Below are 6,452 nucleotides of genomic sequence, written 5' to 3' on the forward strand. Positions count from 1 at the left end.
TTTGCATCATCCGCAAGTCAGAGTAAATGGTGATCTCTAAAGCAGAGAGTCCACCAGTGAGATGGGAGATTCAGAGGAACCAGAATGAATCTAGACTTGCTTCGTTAAGACTTTAACATTACTGAAAGGATTGGGCTTAGGGAAAATAAATCGATCCAGAGGCTGTGAGACAGGCTGATGTCTAGAAAACTATGCGAATTGTGAAAGATGCCCTTGTCAGCCGTCGCCCATTTTTGTTAAATACCAGTCTGGCAATATTACAACAAAATGTCCACTCGTATGATTTCATATTACATTAAACACAATCAGAATAATAACAAAATGTTTCTTTGTTTGAAGTCGACAATTCGGATCACAAATGCATATCTGACAAGTAATAGGAGGGTCCACTAAAAGACATTTTCATTTTCCTGTGCTCCAATGTAAATACGTATGTCCTGACAGTTGATGGAAACTATGATAAACGTTACCACTGAAACAGAATCAGGCATGTGCATCTAATGCTTCCACACGATTGTAAACAATAGACAAATAGATACATACAGCTGTATAGGGTAGACAGCGATCCTTCAGTTCTTGGGTATATCACAGGCTCCTGATTTCAAATCATAACAAGTATTATGTTCAGAGTTATTACTTTCGTACTTTAGTTATATCACCTGATCGGAAGAAGATCGTGGTCGCCACTGATTGGTGTACGGCCATTTTGAAATAGGACACACGTATGTGACATTTACTGTAAACATGGCGGGAGTGAATTATACACAGAAACAAAACTCTCAGTGATTTCTATGTTTAATTATAAATCAGAAAGATTTGTGAGGTTTTTCATTTTGAAAATTAGAGGATGTTGACTTTTGAAACGAATATTATAACAAACAGTATCTGACACCATCGTATTTCTAGTACTAGATATACATGTCTATGCATCGTGTATATCCATAAACGTATCCTTAATGACCTTACTTCGCCATATCAAACTTAACAGTCATGCTGTCGCCGTTGTCCAACCCCGGGCTTAAAATAATAATAATTAATAATTAATAACTTTAATAATCATCGAATGTGTGTATGGGGGTGAGATGATTTATTAGAAAAATATTTATTTATTATCTTACTTAATGTTTTAGGGCGTGTATATGTGAGCGAGTGTGTGTGTGTGTGTGTGGGGAGAAAAAGAGATTGAATACATTGTAAATTAATTTGTAAGCACGATACCATGTGTGATCAACAAGAAATTAGAAATTGTGTGAGATCAAAAATAACCACGCAGGTCGACCTACATAAACGTTAATTGATCTTGATATGATATTGGCTTGACACACTTTACACATATTTAGGATCATACAAAATATTTCTCAAGCGCCGTCGACCCCTGGGGACACACGTCTTTCCACACTATCTCGACACATATAACGTGACTGAAAAGAGAGTGTGTATAGTTACAATCTCATGAAGTATCGGACTCTTTTAATGTTGAAATGAAGTGGATGAATTCCCAGTTCATCTTTATGTAGTTCTTAACCCAATACGGGTACTGAATAGTGAGTAAGATATCCACGCACCCTTTGGTTACCCTCTTTGCTGACAGAAAATTCAAGCAAATCTGTCACACTCGAATGAAAAAAGGGACTGTCGCTGTCATGACAACATCAGTTCATCACTGTCAAGCTTTTCCCCCCAGAACATATTTTTCGAAATGCTTTTTGAACCGTTTGCTGCGGTATGAGATTTCGTCACAGCAGCCTTCACAGCAAACGACAAGTCGAACTGGCGCAAACGACAGGCACAGGTGACCGCACAACCCTGGACAACACTGACCGACACACAGGCAGACGACAACAGCCAGTGAAGCAGAACCACATACGATACTTGCGATATATACTGCCGTCACCAACGGCTGTGTCTCCGCAATAACCCCGTCGTCCTTTTCTTCTACCGGCTCATCCAGAAACACGGACTTTTTGGGAATCATTTTCTTGTATGGGTCGTTCAGAAAGTTCTTCTTTATGGCGTTAGCTGTTTCATGGTATACGGACCTGGAAAGTTTATTGGCGATGTCGGGACGTCGAATCTCACGCAGGCGTAGACTAAGCTTTTGGAACGTCTGATTCTTCGCAATTTTGTCCCATGCTAGAAGTCGAGTCAGACAAGGGAGACTGGCGTCTTTGGCGTTGTCTTTCAGAGACTCGGCATCAATCTGGAACGACTTCTTGTACAGGGCGGGGATCAGCTTGTGACACTCACGACTGGTCAAATGGTCAGCTACAAACTGGATCTGGTGAGCATTGAGATCTGTTGTTGCCAAACTGAATGGGATGACACTCAGAATAATGATGAATCCCATGAAGACATCGCTGCACATCCTGTTCGATTAGAAGCGATTTGTCACCGGATATGGCGTCATCGTTGTCATAAATGCCGGGTTGACGTCATGTTCTAATGACCTCGCCAGCTACACTGACGTCACAATGGACATAGCGTCATAATGGCCCAACGTATAATTCTTTTTCGTTCCACTCTCCAACTCAGAGGTCCATGCGACAAGCTTAGAAAGGTGGCTCATAACCTCACACTCCGGCGCAGTGATGACTAGCATAACATCACTGCCACGGGATAATTTGCATATCACGTGACCGTACTTTTCTCTTGTTTGTAAACAAACGCACATATTCATAATAAGAAGAGTCTGACCCTACGCAAGCTTTTCGGCGCTCTCTTCATAATGTTTACTTTGTTACATATATATTCTTCCACAACTGCGACAGTCAGGTTTTTGACAGTACATATTTAGATATCAAACTGGCTGCATCGTTTGCTCTCCGTCGGCTTCGATGACTGCACGTGGAGCCGTACAACTATGTATACAAAGGATCGCTACGCAAATCGAAATAGTGTTACATGTTTTAGGATATTTTCTCAGTGAAACTAAACCATTCTATCAAAGATGTTCAATTAGACGTGTAGACTCGTCAAAAATAAAAGAGTTAAGAAATATGTACATTATATTGAATGGACGGTGCAAGAAGTGACGAATCGTCACATCTTTCTGGCCTGTGGCAGAGGTACTATGCTGGCTGCCCGCATGGAACTCTGGGTAGGAGAGTTTCATAAGCTACCTTTGCGCGCGGCAACTTGCATTTACTGCCATATGCGAGACAGGGCCCAGGTTACCGGCATAGTACCTCTACCACCCCAGCCACTTGCTAAGTATAACTATGGAGTTTGCAATGCCATGACCGCCTGAACAATAGTCTAAGCCAGGAAGGCCATTTTCCCCCTATTGCATTGGTAGCGAATACGTGCATCAAATTTGTTTCCTGTGATCATACTTGCAGTGTTCATATGCAAGTGTTCATATGCATGCAGATCGTTTCCTCAGTGTCCACGTTAACCAATAACGCCATACATCTAAATATGACATACAGTGTATTAGTGTGAGGGATCCCGGTGGGAGAATACGATAAAATCACACACACTGTAACCGGGTCAATACTCAATACTCTTACTGACGGACAAAAGAAAGTGTACACTTGGTTTGGGGGATCAGTTCCCCACAGAACATCGTAAATATTTTAAAAAGTGATTTGATTGCGACTGTGGTGACATGAAACATGTACACAATGCTTGTGACTTGTAAGTCACAATCAAAATACTTTTCAAAACATTTGCTTTCGTATTAGGAAAATACTCCGCAAACACCAGGGCCCATGTGTACTTTTGTTTTGTATGCCATTTCAGTCAGCGAGGTTAGTTTCGTGCCGAACTCTGCAATATTCCAGTTATATGGCGGCGGTCTGTAAATAATCGAGTCTGGGCCAGACAAACCAGTGATCAACAGCATGGGCATTGATCTACGCAATTCGGATACGATGACATGTGTCAACCACGTCAGAGAGCCTGACCACCCGATCCCGTTAGTCGTCTCTTACGAATGTCATTTCAGAACATTGACACGATCTGAGATTGCTGGGTATGCTTTATACGATCGCAGATTCATTAACCCGATCATTAGGTTGTTTCTCTGCGTGGTATGTAATGATTGCTCCAGGAAATCAATGTCTTGACTATTTCCTTTATAGTTCTGCGTCAGACGAAGCTGAGAGATGATGAGAGATCCGTGGTGGAACTCCATTAGTAATTAATTGTCTATTGTAGACGAGAAGACAGCAGTCTGCACACGCAACGGGGTTGGGCATTGCCGGTTGCACACCTTTTACTTCCGGTCTTACATTTCCTTATGAACGAAGGCTCATAAATACACCAACCGTCTGTTTCCGAAACAACGCGGATAAAAACAGGTGCTTGTAGAATGAGGTCAGTTTACCGCTAAAGTGCTCGTGCACGGAGAACTTTACCGAATGTAAATCAGAACAGAATCCTGATTTTCTATTAAGATTCGCACGTAAATCGTTCAGGTGATCCTTGTATCAGCAGCTGTGCTTAACGATTTCTTAATGTAACATTTAACGTTATAAATCGGTGAATCATTGATAACTTGGCACCACAGATCAATGTTACTAAGACCGCGAGGCAGGCGCGAGGTGTGATCCTCGTACAGGTGCCCTAATGGGGACATAAGCCTCGACTTCTCGAGCCATCGTGTGTGTGCGTTGTTGGGAGGGGGTTATGGGGAATATTTATTACATCACAACAGATGCAGCAATAGTTCAAAAGTAAGTTTATAGACTCAAGTTGCATTGTTAGAGACTGCTGTTTGTACACTGTAACCTCGTTATAACGCCATTTGGTGTAACGTTAACATTGAAGGGTAATGTACATGGAAAGTTTGAAGTGACATTGTGATCCTAGTAGTGACTCTTCTTAATGCATGTACACTGTACTATTCTATACATCCTTCACAGTTAGCTCACAGCTGTTTAGTCATTTCCCCCAGACCATATAGCGGGAATATTGCCGAGTGTTTTTAAACAAAATAACCAATCCGCCATCTCCCTCGTACATTCAGTGTTACTTGGTTGCAATTGTACCGACCAAGAAAACCTCACTACAATTTGTTTTACATAATAAATGTTATCAAAATAATAATAAATACGAAGCTAATATTACGTACATATCGTGCCTGGCGATGAAGTTGTGTTTTCCAAGCTGATGCTTTGTTTGAAATAATTAAGTACTACTATTGTAGGGATTGTAAGGTGTTTTTTAATAGTTTTTTCCCTCTGAGTCAGTGAGTGAAACGTGTCTTTTTTCAAAAGTGTCCAGAGCAGGACCAGAGTCTGTGAAGCAGTGTGATACATTTCCGTTGTGGACCACTTACCGCAATGTTGCCGCTATATCGTGCAAGGTTATAGTGGCAGAAATCACTAATCTGTCCAAACTAACGGGCACCCGTGAAGATTCCGGGTTAGAGCCGACTTCAGCAGTCAATGGTTGTCGTAAGAAGCCATTAACAGGAGCTGGTGGTCAGGGTGACTGACTGACGTAGATCAATGGTCCTGATGTCAGTCACAGGATTGTTTGGTCCAGACGCGAATACTTACAGACCGTCGCCACATAGATAGAACATTATCTAGTGCGGCGTAATCGTAATAGGGTATCCAGTGGGTTAAATTACAAACAGTTCCTGCAAGGTTGTGACAAAGCATTATGGGAGAAAGCTCATGATGATAGCATCCGTATCCACCCATCTGGACAGTAGAGGGACGCAACTCTGCAAATCATGATGCCTGGGTACCCTATGTAGAGTGAGTGAGTGAGTGAGTGCACTGGGAACTGAACCTAAACCTTCGGTGTATTGAACCAACGTTTTGGGTTTGTCCCCTGGATGCAACAGGAATATACGGTGTACGATAAGTGGTATAATTTCAATATATTATTTAAGAATAACAAAACTAAGGTTAGGCTTTGCTGCGTCTGTTTTCTCAATCGTACATTTGCTGTTTTACGCTCTCAGATTGGACTGAACATCCCACATATCTGCTAATGTATTTCGGAAGGCGATTTTTGTACATCACCGATAAACTGGAGCGTCAGAAGATTAAACATTGTACTTGCATAACGATGTTGAAAAAGTGCGTGCGTGCGTGCGTGTTTGCGTGCTTGTCCGGACTAATGCCTATACCGTTATATCCAGTGCTGTGGATCGAACCGCTGACCGGCCGCTCTCAAAGCAAACACTATCTACTACACCACCAAGCCGGTGGATGTGTGTTGGAGGTCAGTCAGCAACAGTAACAACGTGTAACGATGACTTGTGAACGACAGAAGTCGAAAAGTCGATGGTTACCAGGAGACCATTTACCACAGCAATCCAAGATCAGCAGTCCTGAAGAACAGTTTCCTATCGCTGTCAACAGTGATTCAACGCGGCTGATAAGTGTCGGCCATTGCAGTCGTTCAAATTGCAACGTTTAACTTAATACTTATCATCACAATATTTCAGCACTGTCGTGACGACCTTCTTCTGTATGTAAATGTGTAGTCAAAAT

The sequence above is a fragment of the Haliotis rubra genome, unplaced genomic scaffold (genome assembly GCF_003918875.1).
Source record: "Haliotis rubra isolate DU_JTF1 unplaced genomic scaffold, ASM391887v1 Scf230, whole genome shotgun sequence".
In the NCBI taxonomy this organism is placed as follows: Eukaryota; Metazoa; Mollusca; class Gastropoda; order Lepetellida; family Haliotidae; genus Haliotis; species Haliotis rubra.